Source organism: Coregonus clupeaformis, unplaced genomic scaffold (assembly GCF_020615455.1).
Source record: "Coregonus clupeaformis isolate EN_2021a unplaced genomic scaffold, ASM2061545v1 scaf0019, whole genome shotgun sequence".
NCBI lineage: Eukaryota > Metazoa > Chordata > Actinopteri > Salmoniformes > Salmonidae > Coregonus > Coregonus clupeaformis.
The window spans coordinates 237,282-260,349 of NW_025533474.1; the positions used below are offsets into that span (position 1 = coordinate 237,282).

Consider the following 23,068-nt stretch of genomic DNA (forward strand, 5'->3'; position numbering starts at 1 on the left):
CACCAACCTGTGAAGTTCATCATAACTTATTTCATCTGTAGCCTAAAACTGCCTGCTTTCCCGAGTCGTAGTGGGAGGACCACGCATACATATCGCGTGACTCCAAGTTTACTTTGATATGATGGTTATAGTGTATTATCAGTGCTTAATTTGATCCGGATCCTGCCGGAACAGGATCCGGCACCTCTCCGTTTTGGACTGTTTTGTTCAGGAACCTATTTGGCCGGATCCGGTACCTCTCCTGGCATGAAAGATAATTGTCACTTTTAGCAAAGTAAAAATTCTAATAATCTCTCCCAGAACTCTCTCTGCTCTGACAGACATGAGCCTCCAACTCCCCATCTCTCCAGCATTGCCCATCATGTATAGAGCCACGCCAAGGGTTCTGGAGGAGCTGCAGCTCACCTGATCAATTCAAATACATTTTACAAAGTTATAGAATTACTGCTGTCTGTTCAGAAATAAATGAAATAATTCAAAATAGCCTACTACACCATGAGAAAGCCTAAAATGTAGTCACAGAGGATAAATAGCTTATTTTAAAAATAACCTAGGCCCCGTGTAGCTCAGTTGGTAGAGCATGGCATTTGGAATGCCAGGGTTGTGGGTTCGATTCCCACGGTGCGCCAGTATGAAAATGTATGCACTCACTAACTGTAAGTCGGTCTGGATAGAGCGTCTGCTAAATGACTAAAATGTAAATGGGTGTAGCACAATAACAAGGCATACTGTGGGGAGCGCCGGCAAATCTGTCAGTGAAACTTTAAAACATTTTAGGACTATAATTTCCTCCTCATATTGTAGCATACAACATGTCTAGACACACCCAGGCATAGGCTATTGATGGATTCAAGTTCGTTTTCATTGATCTCAGATTCTCAGTTTTTCAGTGTCATAAATAGCCTGTCATTTCGATCATTTGTGCGGTATTGCGCTTTCAAGTCAAATGGGAACTCGGGAAAACATTTGGTAGAATCATGACATCAGTGGTCTTCAAATCAGGTAAGTCGGAGCTCTAGAAAGAGGCCAGAAATCCGAGTTGGATGACCGTTTAAAACAAATGTTTCCAGTCGGAGCTCTAGAAAGAGGCCAGAATTCCCAGTAGGATGACCGTTTAAAACAAATGTTTCCAGTCGGAGCTCTAGAAAGAGGCCAGAATTCCCAGTAGGATGACAGTTTAAAACAAATGTTTCCAGTCGGAGCTCTAGAAAGAGGCCAGAATTCCCAGTAGGATGACCGTTTAAAACAAATGTTTCCAGTCGGAGCTCTGGAAAGAGGCCAGTATTCCCAGTAGGATGACCGTTTAAAACAAATGTTTCCAGTCGGAGCTCTAGAAAGAGGCCAGAATTCCCAGTAGGATGACAGTTTAAAACAAATGTTTCCAGTCGGAGCTCTAGAAAGAGGCCAGAATTCCCAGTAGGATGACCGTTTAAAACAAATGTTTCCAGTCGGAGCTCTGGAAAGAGGCCAGAATTCCCAGTAGGATGACCGTTTAAAACAAATGTTTCCAGTCGGAGCTCTAGAAAGAGGCCAGAATTCCCAGTAGGATGACAGTTTAAAACAAATGTTTCCAGTCGGAGCTCTGAAAGAGGCCAGAATTCCCAGTAGGATGACCGTTTAAAACAAATGTTTCCAGTCGGAGCTCTGGAAAGAGGCCAGAATTCCCAGTAGGATGACCGTTTAAAACAAATGTTTCCAGTCGGAGCTCTAGAAAGAGGCCAGAATTTCGAGTTGGATGACCGTTTAAAACAAATGTTTCCAGTCGGAGCTCTGGAAAGAGGCCAGAATTCCCAGTAGGATGACCGTTTAAAACAAATGTTTCCAGTCGGAGCTCTAGAAAGAGGCCAGAATTCCTAGTTGGATGACCGTTTAAAACAAATGTTTCTAGTCGGAGCTCTAGAAAGAGGCCAGAATTCCCAGTAGGATGACCGTTTAAAACAAATGTTTCCAGTCGGAGCTCTAGAAAGAGGCCAGAATTCCCAGTTGGATGACCGTTTAAAACAAATGTTTCCAGTCGGAGCTCGTTTTTCCCTATTTTCCAGTTGTCTTGAACTCATTAAAGTCGGAAGTCTGAGATTTCCCAGCTCAGAGTTTCCAGTTGTTTTGAACACGGCATTAATAAAGATTATGCCAGAGTCTGCAGTCAAGTAAAATGACGTGGAATTGCATGAAATGCGTTTATAAAGGCCAAATTGCTAAAACACTAAAACCCATTGGCTGAACAAAGTTCTCAGTTGCCTGGACTCATTTAGCTAATTATGCAGTCTGTTGTCAATAACTTAAACCATTTCACATGGTAAAACACAATATGCAGATCTCACTTAGACTTTTCAGCATAACTCTAAACACATTCTCATTCTCCAAACACATTCTGCACTCTAATGCACGTCATCCATACTGGTAAACACAAGAGGCAACAATCAAATACAAATAGAGAACACATGTCATTGATTGAACACAACCACTCAAAATGGATTTAACCTGTTTCAAATGATGCGACACAACCAATATAAGGCAGTTCAGAGAGCAAACAGGTTGTTGAAGGTGGGAAGGAGAAAGTCTGAGAATGGATAGAAGAAACAATGTGAGAGGACGAGGACGAGTGCGTATGCCAGGTGGGCGACGAGGAGGAAGAGGAGGAGGAGGTCAAGAATGAGGAAGAGGAGGACGAAGAGGAAGAGACAATGATGGAAAAACATGACATTTGTTTTGAGATTTAAAATATACTTCTCCCTGAGAACTGTATGTTTTGAACAATGTGTTTTCTATTTTTCGGTGTATTGTTTACTGACTGCTTGAGAGTGTTTATCATTTTGATCACTTTGTTTATGATTTGAGAGCAGTGTTTGATTTTGAACACAGGTAAAAACTGTTTTGAGGGCGAATGTTTCATTTTGCGAGAGGAGTCAGAGGTTTTGTAAATAGTGCTTGAAGATGAGGTTTTGTGTTTAATGTTTTCAGGAAATGGAGCAAGGTTTCAGAAATTGTGTTTTAGCAATTGAGAACAACTGTAATGCCAAACACCACAGACTACAATTAAAATGTACTTTCCATAAATATGACCATTTACGTCACATTAAATTAATCTATTTTTCATATATCACTTCTAAACTGACAAATAAACATCAAATATACCTTTTACAAATACATCAGCACGTTTAATAAATTTGTTTCAAGCAATAGAGCATATGCTTTGAATACTGGTCTGTAGGGCAAATATGCAGTTTTGGGCAAATTCTCATATCACTTTGCTCAATTTGTCACATCCAAGGCTTTTGTATGGCTGTTGAAATGTGCAGAACAGTAATCAGCAATGCCTGCCCCATATGTACGGCCCTCTTTGAGTTGTTGCTGGTGCTGCTTTACTTTCTTGACTGTGTCATGTGACCTGCTCCTACCCTTGTCACACTCCATTGAAGCAGCATCAGCTCTCACAACTCCTCTCTGATTGATTCCAGTGTCACCAAAGTGCTGCCAATACACAATTAGTCCATCCCATCTGATATAGCAGTGGCTCCCTCATTGAACGTGGCTACTGCCATACTGGCAATGAGGCTTTTGCCCAAGAAGACAGTTTTGGGGCGTCACGACCATATTAGAGTTCAGACATTCATTTGCATTCTGGGTTCCTCCATGCTACATTATTTTGAGGATGTTATCATTTGACATCCTATGATATACAGGTACCATTTTCTGTGCATCCTCTCAATTAAAGAATCTATGGCCTCCATGTTTTTTGTGACTGGGTGGATCTTCACCATTTTCTAGGGCTGGCTGGTACCAGCACCAATGAACACACCTATCCCGTAGTTGGAAGTGAATCCTCTCTTGTGCCAAGAGCCATCAAAGGATCCATGAATGTCTATGATGGCATCCTCATCCTCCTTCAGCAACTCTGCTATGTCTGGGTCTATATCTGCATATTCTCATTTTGTCTCTCTTTACGTGGATTCCTCGCGGGAGATATTTTCAAACGAGCAAGCGCTGTGCAGCACATGAGGCCTTTTAACCAATCAGGTTGCCGGAAAGTGCCATTAAACGTCAGTAACCAATCAGGTTGCCGGAAAGTGCCATTAAATTCCAGTAGCAATCAGGTTGCCGGAAAGTGCCATTAAACGTCAGTACATCGATACAGTACATAATTTAGCAGACACTCTTATCCAGAGCGACTTACAAATTGGTGCATTCACCTTAGAGCCAGTGGGATAACCACTTTACAATATATATATACAGTGAGGGAAAAAAGTATTTGATCCCCTGCTGATTTTGTATGTTTGCCCACTGACAAAGACATGATCAATCTATAATTTTAATGGGAGGTTTATTTGAACAGTGAGAGACAGAATAACAAAAAAAAAATCCAGAAAAACGCATGTCAGAAATGTTATAAATGGATTTGCATTTTAATGAGGGAAATAAGTATTTGACCCCTCTGCAAAACATGACTTAGTACTTGGTGGCAAATCCCTTGTTGGCAATCACAGAGGTCAGACGTTTCTTGTAGTTGGCCACCAGGTTTGCACACATCTCAGGAGGGATTTTGTCCCACTCCTCTTTGCAGATCTTCTCCAAGTCATTAAGGTTTCGAGGCTGACGTTTGGCAACTCAAACCTTCAGCTCCCTCCACAGATTTTCAATGGGATTAAGGTCTGGAGACTGGCTAGGCCACTCCAGGACCTTAATGTTCTTCTTCTTGAGCCACTCCTTTGTTGCCTTGGCCGTGTGTTTTGGGTCATTGTCATGCTGGAATACCCATCCACGACCCATTTTCAATGCGCTGGCTGAGGGAAGGAGGTTCTGACCCAAGATTTGATGGTACATGGCCCGTCCATCGTGCACTTTGATGCGGTGAAGTTGTCCTGTCCCCTTAGCAGAAAAACTCCCCAAAAAGCATAATGTTTCCACCTCCATGTTTGGACGGTGGGGATGGTGTTCTTGCGGTCATAGGCAGCATTCCTCCTCCTCAAACACGGCGAGTTGAGTTGATGGCAAAGAGCTTGATTTTGGTCTCATCTGACCACAACACTTTCACCCAGTTCTCCTCTGAGTCATTCAGATGTTCATTGGCAAACTTCAGACGGGCCTGTATATGTACTTTCTTGAGCAGGGGGACCTTGCGGGCGCTGCAGGATTTCAGTCCTTCACGGCGTAGTGTGTTACCAATTGTTTTCTTGGTGACTTTGGTCCCAGCTGCATTGACAAGATCCTCCCGTGTAGTTCTGGGCTGATTCCTCACTGTTCTCATGATCATTGCAACTCCACAAGGTAAGATCTTGCATGGAGCCCCAGGCCGAGGGAGATTGACAGTTCTTTTGTGTTTCTTCCATTTGCAAATAATCGCACTAACTGTTGTCACCTTCTCACCAAGCTGCTTGGCGATGGTCTTATAGCCCATTCCAGCCTTGTGTAGGTCTACAATCTCGTCCTTGACATCCTTGGAGAGCTCTTTGGTCTTGGCCATAGTGGAGAGTTTGGAATCTGATTGATTGATTGCTTCTGTGGACAGGTGTCTTTTATACAGGTAACAAGCTGAGATTAGGAGCACTCCCTTTAAGAGTGTGCTCCTAATCTCAGCTCATTACCTGTATAAAAGACACCTGGGAGCCAGAAATCTTTCTGATTGAGAAGGGGGTCAAATACTTATTTCCCTCATTAAAATGCAAATCAATTTATAACATTTTTGACATGCGCTTTTCTGGATTTTTGGTCTCTCACTGGTCTCTCACTGTTCAAATAAACCTACAATTAAAATTATAGACTGATCATGTCTTTGTCAGTGGGCAAACATACAAAATCAGCAGGGGATCAAATACTTTTTTCCCTCACTGTATATATATATTGTAAAGTGGTTATCCCACTGGCTCTAAGGTGAATGCACCAATTTGTAAGTCGCTCTGGATAAGAGTGTCTGCTAAATTATGTACTGTATCGATGTACTGACGTTTAATGGCACTTTCCGGCAACCTGATTGCTACTGGAATTTAATGGCACTTTCCGGCAACCTGATTGGTTACTGACGTTTAATGGCACTTTCCGGCAACCTGATTGGTTAAAAGGCCTCATGTGCCGCACAGCGCTTGCTCGTTTGAAAATATCTCCCGCGAGGAATCCACGTAAAGAGAGACAAAATGAGAATGTGCAGATATAGACCCAGACATAGCAGAGTTGCTGAAGGAGGATGAGGATGCCATCATAGACATTCATGGTTCCTTTGATGGCTCTTGGCACAAGAGAGGATTCACTTCCAACTACGGGATAGGTGTGTTTATTTTTTATTTATTTTATTTTATTTTATTTCACCTTTATTTAACCAGGTAAGCCAGTTGAGAACAGGTTCTCATTTACAACTGCGACCTGGCCAAGACAAAGCAAAGTAGTGCAACAAAAACAACACAGAGTTACATATGGGGTAAAAAAAAAACATAAAGTCAGAAATACAACAGAAAATATATATACAGTGTGTGCAAATGTAGCAAGTTATGGAGGTAAGGCAATAAATAGGCTATAGTGCAGAATAATTACAATAGTATTAACACTGGAATGCTAGATGTGCAAGAGATTATGTGCAAATAGAGATACTGGGGTGCAAAGGAGCAAATTAAATAACAATATAGGGATGAGGTAGTTGGGTGGGCTAATTTCAGATGGGCTGTGTACAGGTTTAGTGATCGGTAAGGTGCTCTGACAACTGATGCTTAAAGTTATTGAGGGAGATAAGAGTCTCCAGCTTCAGAGATTTTTGCAATTCGTTCCAGTCATTGGCAGCAGAGAACTGGAAGGAATGGCGGCCAAAGGAGGTGTTGGCTTTGGGAATGACCAGTGAGATATACCTGCTGGAGCGCAGACTACGGGTGGGTGCTGCTATGGTGACCAATGAGCTAAGATAAGGCGGGGGATTTGCCTAGCAGTGATTTATAGATGGCCTGGAGCCAGTGGGTTTGATGACGAACATGTAGTGAGGACCAGCCAACAAGAGCGTACAGGTCACAGTGGTGGGTAGTGTATGGGGCTTTGGAGACAAAACGGATGGCGCTGTGATAGACTACATCCAATTTGCTGAGTAGAGTGTTGGAGGCTATTTTATAAATGACATCGCTCGAAGTCAAGGATCGGTAGGATAGTCAGTTTTACGAGGGCATGTTTGGCAGCATGAGTGAAGGAGGCTTTGTTGCGAAATAGGAAGCCGATTCTAGATTTAACTTTGGATTGGAGATTCTTTATGTGAGTCTGGAAGTTGAGTTTACAGTCTAACCAGACACCTAGATATTTGTAGTTGTCCACATACTCCAGGTTAGACCCGTCGAGAGTGGTGATTCTAGTCGGGTGGGTGGGTGCTAGCAGCGTTCGATTGAAAAGCATGCATTTAGTTTTACTAGTGTTTAAGAGCAGTTGAAGGCTACTGAAGGATTGTTGTATGGCATTGAAGCTCGTTTGGAGGTTTGTTAACACAGTGTCCAATGAAGGGCCAGATGTATACAAAATGGTGTCGTCTGCGTAGAGGTGGATCTGAGAGTCAACAGCAGCAAGAGCGACATCATTGATATACACGGAGAAAAGTGTCGGCCCAAGAATTGAACCCTGTGGCACCCCCATAGAGACTGCCATAGGTCCAGACAACAGGCCCTCCGATTTGACACACTGAACTCTATCTGAGAAGTAGTTGGTGAACCAGGCGAGGCAGTAATTTGAGAAACCAAGGCTATTTAGTCTGCCAATAAGAATGCGGTGGTTGACAGAGTCGAAAGCCTTGGCCAGGTCTATGAAGTACGGCTGCACAGTACTGTCTATTATCAATCGCGGTTATAATATCGTTTAGGACCTTGAGCGTGGCTGAAGTGCACCGTGACCAGCTCGGAAACCGGATTGCATAGCGGAGAAGGTACGGTGGTATTCGAAATGGTCGGTGATCTGTTTATTAACTTGGCTTTCGAATACTTTGAAAGGCAGGGCAGGATGGATATAGGTCTGTAGCAGTTTGGATCTAGAGTGTCACCCCCTTTGAAGAGGGGGGATGACCGCGGCAGCTTTCAATCTCTGGGGATCTCAGACGCGTTATGAAAGAGAGGTTGAACAGACTAGTAATAGGGGTTGCGACAATTTCGGCGGCTAGTTTGTACATTGGCTAGTGTGTACATTGGTGCTGGTACCAGCCAGCCCTAGAAAATGGTGAAGATCCACCCAGTCACCCAGTCACAAAAAACATGGAGGCCATACATTCTTTAATTGAGAGGATGCACAGAAAATGGTACCTGTATATCATAGGATGTCAAATGATAACATCCTCAAAAGAATGTAGCATGGAGGAACCCAGAATGCAAATGAATGTCTGAACTCTAATATGGTCGCGACGCCCCAAAACTGTCTTCGTGGGCAAAAGCCTCATTGCCAGTATGGCAGTAGCCACGCTCAATGAGGGAGCCACTGCTATATCAAATGTGATGGACTAATTTTGTATTGGCAGCACTTTGGTGACACTGGAAGCAATCAGAGAGGAGTTGTGAGGAGCTGATGCTGCTTCAATGGAGTGTGACAAGGGGAGGCGCAGGTCACATGACACAGTCAAGAAAGTAAAGGAGCACCAGCAACAACTCAAAGAGGGCCGTACATATGGGGCAGGCATAGCTGATTACTGTTCTGCACATTTCAACAGCCATACGCTAGCCTTGGATGTGACAAATTGAGCAAAGTGATATGAGAATTTGGCCAAAAATTCAAAGCATATGCTCTATTGCTTGAAACAAATGTATTAAACGTGCTGATGTATTTGTAAAAGGTATATTTGATGTTTATTTGACAGTTTAGAAGTGATATATGAAAAAGAGATACATTTAATGTGACGTAAATGGTCATATTTATAGAAAGTCCATTTGAATTGCATTAGCCTATTTTTATCAGCCATGTTCTCTAAATGACATGTTCCCCGTGTGACAATTCATTTTTCTCAGTCTTCAGAGGACATTAACATTATTCCACACACAGGTTCTTAGGTCTTATAGTCAGACTTTTACCGTGGCTTTTTTTGATATCTTGTGTCGTTTTTATTGTAAGTGTCATTTTATCTGTAAATATATGCAAAATATGCATCCGTCATACATGTGAATAGAGGTTATTTTTTTATTCCATGAAATGACAATATTTTGATAAACTGTTCTGTAAAAGTCTGACCAGTGAGTGTCTGGAAGCAATGTGTTGAAAAAACAGATTCTCCTAATATGCAAATTAGTGCATATTTAAGGAGGTTTTGCCTTATTTGCATATTTTACTTTTATAACAAATACAACTTGTAATTCAAAAATATATTGTATTTATGTATACTTTCAACTGGTAAAGTTTCAGTCTGATGAGAGTAAAGGAAAAACAATCCATTTTTACATTTTTACATTTACATTTTAGTCATTTAGCAGACGCTCTTATCCAGAGCGACTTACAGGAGCAATTAGGGTTAAGTGCCTTGCTCAAGGGCACATCGACAGATTTTTCACCTAGTCGGCTCGGGGATTAGAACCAGCGACCTTTCGGTTACTGGCACAACGCTCTTAACCACTAAGCTACCTGCCGCCCACTAATCCCTTTTAGTCTGTGGTGCTTGGCTTTAAGAGCAGGTAGGATTTAGTTTCTCCCTGTCTCTGGCCCACACTCCAGTACAGTAGGTGGCGGTAATGCAGCATAACGTTGGATGCCAACTGCTGTTAAACCCCTACGTCATTTTACTTGACTGGAGACTCTGGCATAATCTTTATTAATGCCGTGCTGTGCTCAAAACAACTGGAAACTCTGACCTGGGAAATCTCAGACTTCCGACTTCAATGAGTTCAAGACAACTAGGAAATGGGGAAAAAATGAGCTCCGACTGGAAACATTTGTTTTAAACGGTCATCCTACTGGGAATTCTGGCCTCTTTCTAGAGCTCCGACTGGAAACATTTGTTTTAAACGGTCATCCAACTCGGAATTCTGGTCTCTTACTAGAGCTCCGACTGGAAACATTTGTTTTAAACGGTCATCCAACTGGGAATTCTGGCCTCTTTCTAGAGCTCCGACTGGAAACATTTGTTTTAAACGGTCATCCAACTGGGAATTTTGGTCTCTTTCTAGAGCTCCGACTGGAAACATTTGTTTTAAATGGTCATCCTACTGGGAATTCTGGTCTCTTTCTAGAGCTCCGACTGGAAACATTTGTTTTAAACGGTCATCCAACTCGGAATTCTGGCCTCTTTCTAGAGCTCCGACTGGAAACATTTGTTTTAAACGGTCATTCAACAAGGAATTCTGGCCTCTTTCTAGAGCTCTGACTGGAAACATTTGTTTTAAACGGTCATTCAACTCGGAATTCTGGCCTCTTTCTAGAGCTCCGACTGGAAACATTTGTTTTAAACGGTCATCCAACTCGGAATTCTGGCCTCTTTCTAGAGCTCCGACTGGAAACATTTGTTTAAACGGTCATCCAACTCAAAATTCGTGCCTCTTTCTAGAGCTCCGACTGGAAACATTTGTTTTAAACGGTCATTCAACTGGGAATTCTGTCCTCTTTCTAGAGCTCCGACTGGAAACATTTGTTTTAAACGGTCATCCTACTGGGAATTCTGGCCTCTTTCTAGAGCTCCGACTGGAAACATTTGTTTTAAACGGTCATCCAACTGGGAATTCTGGTCTCTTTCTAGAGCTCCTACTGGAAACATTTGTTTTAAACAGTCATCCAACTGGGAATTCTGGTCTCTTTCTAGAGCTCCGACTGGAAACATTTGTTTTAAACGGTCGTCCAACTGGGAATTCTGGTCTCTTTCTAGAGCTCCGACTGGAAACATTTGTTTTAAACGGTCATCCAACTGGGAATTCTGGTCTCTTTCTAGAGCTCCGGAAACATTTGTTTTAAACGGTCATCCAACTGGGAATTCTGGTCTCTTTCTAGAGCTCCGACTGGAAACATTGGTTTTAAACGGTCATTCAACTCAGAATTCTGGCCTCTTTCTAGAGCTCCGACTGGAAACATTTGTTTAAATGGTCATCCAACTCAAAATTCTGGCCTCTTTCTAGAGCTCCGACTGGAAACATTTGTTTTAAACGGTCATCCAACTGGGAATTCTGGCCTCTTTCTAGAGCTCCGACTGGAAACATTTGTTTTAAACGGTCATTCAACTCGGAATTCTGGCCTCTTTCTAGAGCTCTGACTGGAAACATTTGTTTAAACGGTCATCCAACTCAAAATTCTGGCCTCTTTCTGGAGCTCCGACTGGAAACATTTGTTTTAAACGGTCATTCAACTGGGAATTCTGGCCTCTTTCTAGAGCTCTGACTGGAAACATTTGTTTTAAACGGTCATCCTACTGGGAATTCTGGCCTCTTTCTAGAGCTCCGACTGGAAACATTTGTTTTAAACGGTCATCCAACTGGGAATTTTGGTGTGTTTCTAGAGCTCCGACTGGAAACATTTGTTTTAAATGGTCATCCTACTAGGAATTCTGGACTCTTTCTAGAGCTCCGACTGGAAACATTTGTTTTAAACTGTATATTTTTTTCTTTGGGGTGGGGTAAGGGGGGGTAGAAGGATTACTTTATCCTATCCCAGGTATTCCTTAAAGAGGTGGGGTTTCAAGTGTCTCCAGGAGGTGGTGAGTGACTCCGCTGTCCTGGCATCATGAGGGAGCTTGTTCCACCATTGGGGTGCCAGAGCAGCGAACAGTTTTGACTGGGCTGAGCGGGAACTGTGCTTCCGCAGAGGTAGGGGGGCCAGCAGGCCAGAGGTGGATGAACGCAATGCCCTCGTTTGGGTGTTGATCAGAGCCTGAAGGTACGGAGGTGCCGTTCCCCTCACAGCTCCGTGCAGGCAAGCACCATGGTCTTGTAGCAGATGCGAGCTTCAACTGGAAGCCAGTGGAGTGTGCGGAGGAGCGGGGTGACGTGAGAGAACTTGGGAAGGTTGAACACCAGACGGGCTGTGGCATTCTGGATGAGTTGTAGGGGTTTAATGGCACAGGCAGGGAGCCCAGCCAACAGCGAGTTGCAGTAATCCAGACGGGAGATGACAAGTGCCTGGATTAGGACCTGTGCCGCTTCCTGTGTAAGGCAGGGTCGCATTCTCTCGAATGTTGTAGAGCATGAACCTACAGGATCGGGTCACCGCCTTGATGTTAGCGGAGAACGACAGGGTGTTGTCCAGGACACAACGGAGTTGTCAACCGTGATGGCGAGATCATGGAACGGGCAGTCCTTCCCCGGGAGGAAGAGCAGCTCCGTCTTGCCAAGGTTCAGCTTGAGGTGGTGATCCGTCATCCATACTGATGTGTCTGCCAGACATGCAGAGATGCGATTCGCCACCTGGTTATCAGAAGTGGGAAAGGAGAAGATTAGTTGTGTGTCGTCTGCGTAGCAATGATAGGAGAGGCCATGTGAGGATATAACAGAGCCAAGTGACTTGGTGTATAGCGAGAATAGGAGATGGCCTAGAACTGAGCCCTGGGGGACACCAGTGGTGAGAGCACGTGGTGCGGAGACAGCTTCTCGCCACACCACTTGGTAGGAGCGACCGGTCAGGTAGGATGCAATCCAAGAGTGAGCCGCACCGGAGATGCCCAGCTCGGAGAGGGTGGAGAGGAGGATCTGATGGTTCACAGTATCAAAGGCAGCAGACAGGTGTAGAAGGACAAAAGCAGAGGAGAGAGAGTTAGCTTTAGCAGTGCAGAGAGCCTCCGTGACACAGAGAAGAGCAGTCTCAGTTGAATGACCAGTCTTGAAACCTGACTGGTTTGGATCAAGAAGGTCATTCTGAGAGAGATAGCAAGAGAGTTGGCTAAGACGGCACGCTCAATAGTTTTGGAGAGAAAAGAAAGAAGGGATACTGGTCTGTAGTTGTTGACATCAGAGGGATCGAGAATTGGTTTTTTTGAGAAGGGGTGCAACTCTCGCTCACTTGAAGATGGAAGGGACATAGCCAGCGGTCAAGGATGAGTTGATCAGCGAGGTGAGGTAAGGGAGAAGGTCACCGGAGATGGTCTGGAGAAGAGAGGAGGGGATAGGGTCAAGCGGGCAGGTTGTTGGGCGGCCTGCCGTCACGAAGTCGCAAGATTTTTTTCTCGAGAGAGAGGGGAGGAAGAGAGTCAAAGCATAGGGGTAGGGCAGTGTGAGCTTTCTCTTTCATGCCGTCCCTGGGAGGTGCGTCACTTGAGTGGGTTGAGTTACTGGCGTGATCTTCCTGTCTGGGTTGGCGCCCCCTGGTTTGTGCTGTGGTGGAGACCTCTGTGGGCTATACTCGGCCTTGTCTCAGGATTGTAAGTTGGTGGTTGGGGATATCCCTCTAGTGGTGCGGGGGCTGTGCTTTGGCGGAGTGGGTGGGGTTATATCCTTCCTGTTTGGCCCTGTCCGGGGTTTCTTCGGATGGGGCCACAGTGTCTCGGACCGCTCCTGTCTCAGCCTCCAGTATTTATGCTGCAGTAGTTTATGTGTCGGGGGGCTGGGGTTAGTTGGTTATACCTGGAGTACTTCTCCTGTCTTATCCAGTGTCCTGTGTGAATTTAAGTATGCTCTCTCTAATTCTCTCGTTCTCTCTTTCTCTCTGAGAACCTGAGCCCTAGGACCATACGTCAGGACTACCGGGCATGATGACACCTTGCTGTCCCCAGTCCGCCTGGCCTTGCTGCTATTCCAGTTTCAACTGTTCTGCCTGCTGGCTACGAAACCCCTACCTGTCCCAGACCTGCTGTTTTCAACTCTTAATGATCGGCTAGAAAGCCAACTGAGAGACCTGAGCCCTAGGACCATACGTCGGGACTACCGGCCGTGGTGACTCCTTGCTGTCCCCAGTCCGCCTGGCCTTGCTGCTATTCCAGTTTCAACTGTTCTGCCCACGGTTATGGAACCCCTACCTGTCCCAGACCTGCTGTTTTCAACTCTTAATGATCGGCTATGAAAAGCCAACTGAGATTTATTCCTGATTATTATTTGACCATGCTTGTCACTTATGAACATTTTGAACATCTTGGCATGGTTCTGTTATAATCTCCACCCGGCACAGCCAGAAGAGGACTGGCCACCCCTCATAGCCTGGTTCCTCTCTAGGTTTCTTCCTAGGTTTTGCCTTTCTAGGGAGTTTTTCCTAGCCACCGTGCTTCTACACCTGCATTACTAGCTGTTTGGGGTTTTAGGCTGGGTTTCTGTACAGCACTTCGAGATATTAGCTGATGTAAGAAGGGCTATATAAAATAAAATTGATTGATTGATTGATTGTGAGCAAGACCAGTAGTGTCATTTGACTTAACAAGCGAGGATCGGATGTCGTCAACCTTCTTTTCAAAATGGTTGCTGAAGTCATCCACAGAGAGGGAGGAGGGGGGATTCAGCGGGGAGGAGAATGTGGCAAAGAGCTTCCTAGGCTTAGAGGCAGATGCTTGGAATTTAGAGTGGTAGAAAGTGGCCTTAGCGGCAGAAACAGATGAAGAAAATGTAGAGAGGAGGGAGTGAAAAGATGCCAGGTCCGCAGGGAGTCCAGTTTTCCTCCATTTCCGCTCAGCTGCCCGGAGCTCTGTTCTGTGAGCTCGCAATGAGTCATCAAGCCAACGGAGCTGGAGGGAGGACCGAGCCGGCCGGGAGGATAGGGGACATAGAGAGTCAAAGGATGCAGAAAGGGAGGAGAGGAGGGTTGAGGGGGAGGCAGAATCAGGAGATTGGAGGGAGAAGGATTGAGCAGAGGGAAGAGATGATAGGATGGAAGAGGATAGAGTAACGGGAGAGAGAGAGCCGAAGGTTGCGACGACGCATTACCATCTGTGTAGGGGCAGAGTGAGTAGTGTTGGAGGAGAGGAGAGAGAAAAGGATACAAAGTAGTGGTCGGAGACATGGAGGGGGAGTTGCAGTGAGATTAGTAGAACAACAGCATCTAGTAAAGATGAGGTCAAGCGTATTGCCTGCCTTGTGAGTAGGGGGCGGTGAGAGGGTGAGGTCAAAAGAGGAGAGGAGTGAAAGAAGGAGGGCAGAGAGAAATGAGTCAAATGTAGACGTAGGGAGGTTGAAATCCCCCAGAACTGTGAGGGGTGAGCCATCCTCAGGAAAGGAACGTATCAAGGTGTCAAGCTCATTGATGAACTCTCCAAGGGAACCTGGAGGGCGATAAATGACAAGGATATTAAGCTTAAATGGGCTAGTGACTGTGACAGCATGGAATTCAAATGAGGAGATAGACAGATGGGTCAGGGGAAAAATTGAGAATGTCCACTTTGGAGAGATGAGGATTCCTGTCCCACCACCCCGCTGACCAGATGCTCTCGGGTATGCGAGGAACACATGGTCAGACGAGGAGAGAGCAGTAGGAGTAGCAGTGTTTTCAGTGGTAATCCATGTTTCCGTCAGCGCCAAGAAGTCGAGGGACTGGAGGGTAGCATAGGCTGAGATTAACTCAGCCTTGTTGGCAGCAGAACGGCAGTTCCAGAGGCTGCCTGAGACCTGGAACTCCACGTGGGTGGTGCGTGCAGGGACCACCAGGTTAGAGAGGCAGCAGCCACGCGGTGTGAGGCGTTTGTGTAGCCTGTGTAGAGAGGAGAGAACAGGGATAGGCAGAGGCATAGTTGACAGGCTGCAGCAGATGGCTACAATAATGCAGAGGAGATCGGAATGAAATGAACTAAACATCTGGGAAAGGAGAGAGCGGGGCCTCCCTCACCACAACTCCCAAATATAACTCCCAACTTCCACCTCAGAAACTATAATTGTTGTAAACTACAGCGGTTCAATGTTTTCTAGGAATAGACTAACTTCGTTTATTCAGCTAGCTAACTAGGTGCAGTATTATTCCATGAAAAACGTCCGGGCAGCTAGTCATAAGACGCCACAACCAGCTAGCATGCCAGACTCCAACAACACAGTTTAGCGCCAATACTCGGCCACAACAAACCAACAGTGTATCAACACGCAAGCAGATCGTTCGTGTCCGTGTCTAACGTTGTGGGTTAGTCCCGACAGCTTGAGCGTGTCCGTCGTCAACTTATTCAGCCAGCTAGTTAGCTAGAATAGTTATCAAACTAGCTAGCCATTGCTTTCAGACAAAGAAGAACCCCTCCTTTCACGGCACGAACACACAGAGAGAGCCAAACTAACATTAACTAGTCACCCATGTCCCGAATTCCTTGAACGACTCGGGCTATCAATATGTAAAAAACAAAAGACAAATGTAGGTTATGACTTACCCCTATCAGCTACTGTTAGCTAGCCAAGTGCAAAGCTAGCCATTGAATTGGTTCAGCCAGTTCGCGTCTGTTCGCTCGGTCGTTCCGGCTGTTGTTTACTAGTAGCTATCCAGGTAGCAACAAGCTAGCTAAATTTCAAGCACAGTAGCCACTTGCTACCTAACGTTAACGGTTCAGACAATGAGGTTAGAAAACAGCTGAATGGTAGGCAATTATTGTATGTAATTATTGTAGGCATCCAGCTGGCTGAAGAACTGTGGGTAAAATCAAAGACCAACATTGGATGCATGAAACACACCAATTTTACCTGTTAGGAAACCATCTGGTGATTATCGTGTTGTGCAAGACCTTAGACTAGTAAACGATGCATTACTTGCTAGAGCACCCCTGGTGCCAAACACTGGTACCATTTTATACCAGGTGCCTCCAGGTAGTTGTTGTTTTTTGGTGATTGATTTGGCAAATGCTTTTTTCAGTATCCCTGTGGCTGAAGAGTAACATGAGTGGTTCTCATTTACGTTTCTTGGTAAAAGAAATGGACTTGGACGGTGATGCCCCAAGGGTATGTTCAATCACATGCCATCTTTGCCCAAGAAATGGCTAGGAACCTAGAGGGTTTTATTGCCCCTGGTGGAAGCATTTTGGTTCAATATTTTGATGATTTGTTGGTTTTCTCAAAATCAGAGGAGATATGTCACGAGGACACTCGGGCATTGTTGATTTTCTTAGCAGAAAATAGTCATAAAGTTTCCTCCAGTAAGATGCAGTTATTCCAGAGCTCCGTTAAATATTTGGGTCATGACATTATTTCTGAGGGTCGCGCCCTCTCCAAAGATAGATTAGATGCAATTAAAGTTTTGCCTAAACCTGTTACCAAGCAGCACATGATGTCTTTGTTGGGTGTGGCTGGTTACTGTCGTCTGTGGTTGAAAGACTATGCAGAGATAGTTCAACCACTGCAGGATTGTATTTATGGGAGAAAGAAAGATGGATGCGAGTGAAGTTGTGGTCTGGACTGATGAAACTTGTGTCCTCTCTGTTGGAGGCTGTTCAACTCCCCTCGTCAATCTCGGTGATAAAGTGTCAGGCCCAAACTCCCTCTAAGGATAACATTTCTCTGGGGAATGCCAAGGCTGACTGTGCTGCTAAATTGTCTGCTTCTTCTTCTGTTTCCCCCTTCCGACAGATGGCAGCATTTCCAGCTCCCACCAACCCTTTCTCTGTTAATGATCTCATTGCTTTACAGGCCATGGCTGATGCTTTCAGAAACTCAAGTGGGCGGGGTGCTGTCATAAGGACACCTCGTGTGTATGGCTTGATGTGTGGAGCAGACCTGCCATGCCCCATTGTACATTCCAGTTCCTCGCAAAATTGTCACATGGTCAAGACCATGTGTCAAAAGGAGGGATGGTGGATCTTGTAAATACATATTGGGGTACAGTAGGTTTTACTGTGTTTGCAGGAAATTTCAGTAAGACATGCTTGATTTGTATGACTAACAATGTTGGACGCGGCATTTCAGTATCTCCCGCATCCCATCCAAGGCCTGAAGGACCGTTTGAGCAGTTAATGATGGAGTTCATTGAGATGACCCCTTGTGAGGGGATTAAGTATTGTTTGGTGACTGTTGACATGTTTTCTAAATGGATTGAAACTTTCCCTTGCAGGAGAGCCACAGCAAGAGAGAGATCATACCTAGGTGGGGACTGCCATCAAAAATGTATTCTGACAATGGTGGCCAGTTTGTGAATGAGATTGTTCAGTCCCTGTCAGAGGCTTTGCAGATTGATTTGAGAACACATTGTGCCTATCATCCCCAATCTGGGGGTGCAGTCGAAAGGACCAACCAATCTTTGAAAACTAAATTAACCAAATTAATTGGTGAAACAAGCTTGAAATGGGTGAACGTGCTTCCATTGTCACTGATTACGATGAGAGGCTGATCCCCTACAGTCACTGGTCTCTCTCCACATGAGGTGCTGACTGGCCGTCCCATGCGGATTACAAATACACCTTTTTCCCAGAACAGGTTGTCCCTGCAAGAAATGGAGGAAGGCGTGGTTGAGTGTTGTGTCACCCTTAACAGTGTTCTTAAAACTATTTAAAGACTTCAGGAGAAATAGTTGGAAGGACCCCTGTGGAGAGGCCCGTACCAAGTTCTTCTGACCACCCCCCGCTGCGGTGAAGGTTGCTGAGAGAGATACCTGGACCCACCTGTCGCACTGCAGATGAGTTCCTGATCCAGAAGAAGATGGGGCCTGGCCAGTTCCGGTGGTGCAATGTGGCCCTCCTCTGTATTAGCACAGTAGTGCTAATAAGAACTGTAGGTTGTCCTCTTGTTGGAGATCTGACAGAGGATGAGATAAGTCCCGAGCCAAAAGGGCCAACGCAGGCCTGGAGTAGTGGCCCAGAAGTAGATGGTAATGACAGAAGGTGTCCTGAGCCAAAGGAACCAACGCAGTCCCAGAGTAGTGGCCCAGAAGTAGATGGTATTGACAGAAGGAGTCCTGAGCCAAAGGAACTAACGCAGGCCTGGAGTAGTGGCCCAGAACTAGATGGTAATGACAGAAGGTGTCCTGAGCCAAAGGAACCAACGCAGTCCCGGATTAGTGGCCCAGAAGTAGATGGTAATGACAGAAGGAGTCCTGAGCCAAAGGGGTCAACGCAGTCCTGGAGTAGTGGCCCAGAAGTAGATGGTAATGACAGAAGGTGTCCTGAGCCAAAGGAACCAACGCAGGCCTGGAGTAGTGGCCCGGAAGTAGATGGTAATGACAGAAGGTGTCCTGAGCCAAAGGAACCAATGCAGGCCTGGAGTAGTGGCCCAGAAGTAGATGGTAATGACAGAAGGAGTCCTGAGCCAAAGGGGCCAACGCAGGCCGGGAGTAGTGGCCCAGGTGTAGATGGTAATGACAGAAGGTGTCCTGAGCCAAAGGAACCAACGCAGGCCTGGAGTAGTGGCCCAGAAGTAGATGGTCATTGTAGAAGGAGAACCCTGCTGGGCCCTCACAACCATGAGGACAATTTGTTCTTTTCTAGAGCAGAAATGGTTGCCGACCTGACATCCAAAGAAAAGGACTGTTGGGTGTGTGGGATGGGTCCGGTTAAGGTAGGGGCAGGCTTGCCCCTTATAGGAGTCCCAATAGGGATGAACTTTACTATAGCATTGGCAGGAAAAATTCCTTTTAATAATATGACCAGCAATGTTAAGGTATATAATCAACCCAATGTATCCTATTACCTGAGGCCTGGTAATGTCTCACTCCCGCCCATTTCAGTGGCTGGGGTGATGACTGCCCCTTGGTGTATTAGAGGATATGGAGGTCACGATTTGGGTGAATTGAAATGTAATTGTACTATGAATTTTAATGGATCAAATGCTTGCAATTTAACAGTGATACAGGAGAATGGTCAGGCCGATAAGGAACCGTTTAAAATGTGGGTTGACAAACATAGCACAACTCTGAAAAGGAGCCCCGAATGGCACCTATTGGCTATGTGGTAAGATGGCTTACTATAGCCTTCCCTCGAACTGGGGAGGTACTTGTACTATTGGGTTTTGGTGACAGCTATGAGAACCGTTCCAGATAACGAAAAGGATCTGAAGGCTCTGTTTAGAGACTACAAACTTCCTGGAATGAGGAGAGATAAGAGGTCTCTAGCTGACGTCACTCACACTCAGGCACCAGCCTCCAGGTTCTTTGGGGTGTTTTTCTCTGGGTATGGAGTTGCATGTGCCCTAGACCAAATTCGTGACATCTCTAGACACATAGAGAAATTTGGCAACGCTACTAGAAATGCTCTGGAACAATTGAATGGGGAACTAAAAGAATAGCTTAAGTTAGCTCTGCAAAACAGAGAGGCTCTTGACTATATTCTGGAAGGTCAAGGGGGCACTTGTGCAGTCATTGATGATGAATGTTGTACTTTTGTACTCCCAGATCACTATTCTAATGTGACTGATCTTTCAGAAAACATTGCCACTGTTGCTAAGAATAATTACCCAAAACCAGAGTGGATGCTTGCAACTTGGTTGGAATCCCTGTTTGGAAGTTGGGGATCCCAAATTGCCCAATGGGCTGCAGCATGCATTTTTTTGCTTAGTTTGCTATGTTGTGTTATTAACATGCTATAAGGCTATCAGTGTCTCCAGGGCTAATAAGATCTCAGCAGCTGTCATGTGTTTTCTTTTTTTGGTTTTGTTCCATCAACTTTGAAATGCAATAGAAAGGCCACAATATAATATTGCAGTTTAGGCGCAGTTTAGATTTTGGCCACTAGCTGGCAGCAGTGTTTGTGCAAAGTTTTTAGATTGATCCAGTGAAGCATTGCAATACTGGACTATTTTGTATCAACATTTACATTTTACATTTTAGTCATTTAGCAGACGCTCTTATCCAGAGCGACTTACAGGAGCAATTAGGGTTAAGTGCCTTGCTCAAGGGCACATCGACAGATTTTTCACCTAGTCGGCTCGGGGATTAGAACCAGCAACCTTTTGGTTACTGTCACAACGCTCTTAACCACTAAGTTACCTGCCGCCCCGAGTCTGCCCAAATGTGCCGAATTGGTCAATTGATACATTTTCAAGTACATAACTATAGAGAACATACAAAAATGATATGGTGATACAAAATGTAAGTTTACACACTCCCAGGAATGTCATAAATGATGGATCATTAGCTTATACACTAACTTTCACACATCTAGATGGCCGGGCGGGGAGGGTGTAGAGCCAGAGACAGCAGGGGTTCAAACTGTAGAACCCAGTTCCTACATTTCAATATAAAAATGGATTTTATCAAACAAAACGATGTTACATTTTATCTATGGGACCCTTAGGATGACAAATCAGAGCAAGATTACTGAATGTAAGTACATTATTTATCTTCAGAGGTGAATGTATCAAACCAGTTGCCGTGATACGTTAATGCAGAACATATGTTAATACAACCCGATTGTGGTAAGTAACTATGGAAACAATGGTTAAACCTTGAGAGATTTATTCACCTCTGAATCTACAGATCCCTTATGTATGTGTGTGTATTTTTGATAGATCCACTCCCGTTGATAAAAGTATAACCTTATTGTAGATTTGAGCTTTATGATGAAGATTATGAATTAAATTAGATTAGCTCCTGTTAATAGAAGGATAACCTTTATTATGATTTATTATGATGATAGTATTATCATTAATGAAATGATGTAATGTATTTTGATAGAGCCTCCTTTGATTTAAGTCATACGCATTACATTTGAGCAATTATTATCATAGAAGTGATAAGAGGGGGGAATGTGGAGGAAAAATGTATAGTCTGGAGGGACAGCCTTGAACATTTTCATATTGTCCACTCTGTCATAAACAATCATTGGTTCCTGCCTGTGCTGGGTAAAGATATAAGGGGGGGACGTCATGACCACTTCCTTAAGACCATCTGGCAGAATGCCCAGAATATGTTCTATAAGTTAAGATAGGAGATGGTGCCAGTCACATGCAGGAACCAATCGTATGAATCATGTTTATGTAGGTTTCTGTGTAGCCGTATAAGGCATTATGAAAGGACCATCACTTCAGACCGGCACTTTATGCATCTAAGTTTGACTGTGACCTCTCCAGCTTGCTGACAATAAAGAATGATTCATTTAAGATTGACTTTGAGTGTCCTTGTGTTGAATTTCCATGACAGTTGCAACCCAGGACAGACGGTTTTACACACTTCAGCCCTCGGCAGTCCAGTTCTGTGAGCTTGTGTGGCCTACCACTTTACGGCTGAGCCGCTGTTGCTCCTAGACATGTTCACTTCACAATAACAGCACACAGTTGACCGGGGCAGCTCTAGCAGGGTAGAAATGTGATGTCTCAGAAATTTGACGAACTGACTTGTTGGAAAGGTGGCATCCTATGATGGTGCCACATTGAAAGTCACTTTGCTCTTTAGTAAGGCCATTCTACTTCCAATGTTTGTCTATGGAGATTGCATGGCTGTCTGTTCGATTTTATACCCCTGTCAGCAACAGGTGTGGTTGAAATAAGCAAATCCACTAATCTGAAGGGGTGTCCACATACTTTTGACCATGTAGCATATATTGAGACAAATTACAGAGAGTAGCCTACAAGAAGCAAAATAGAACTCAATTAAATGAACATGAAATGCATTTCAATATGATTGAAATTGGCCTATAGCCTAATGTTTATATTTTAATGCAGTCATCTCAGTTTTCATTTGAAGCATAATTGTATACATCACTTCTTTGTATCGATTGCGAAGACATTGACAACTATGTATTTGTAGTCAACTTTGTTGTGAAGTTATTGGAAGTCACAGAGATACGGATAGATCATGTAATTCTATGCTTAGCGGAGATCTTCTGTGTATAAAGTGACACCGGAAACCGGGCCCTGGATAAGAGCAACTGCTAAATTACTAAAATGTTAAAGGTAAATGTTTTATACCAAAAATCTATCAAATTGTATTGGTCACATACACATATTTGAAAACAATACCCACAAATCCCCAAAATAAAAAGAATAAATTAAGAAATATCAGGAAAAAACAATGCCTTGACTAGAATACAGTATATACATATAAAAAGGGTAAGCAGTATGTAAACACTATTAAAGTGAACAGTGTTCAATGACTAGGTACACAGGGCAGCAGTCACTAAGGTGCAGGGTAGAGTACTGGGTGATAGCCAGCTAGAAACAGTGACTAAGTTCAGGGCAGTGTACTGGGCGGAGGCCAGCTAGAAACAGTGACTAAGTTCAGGGTAGTGTACTGGGTGGAGGCCAGCTAGAAACAGTGACTAAGTTCAGGGCAGTGTACTGGGTGATAGCCAGCTAGAAACAGTGACTAAGTTCAGGGCAGTGTACTGGGCGGAGGCCAGCTAGGAAACAGTGAC

At 44.5% G+C, this 23,068-nt stretch overlaps 1 non-coding gene across 1 annotated transcript; it reads left to right on the forward strand.

Annotated features, from left to right (window-relative positions):
• The first annotated feature begins 553 nt into the window (after positions 1-553).
• On the forward strand, positions 554-629 carry trnap-ugg. Its single transcript has one exon. It is a non-coding gene; the product is annotated as a tRNA-Pro (tRNA).
• Positions 630-23,068: the final 22,439 nt, after the last annotated feature.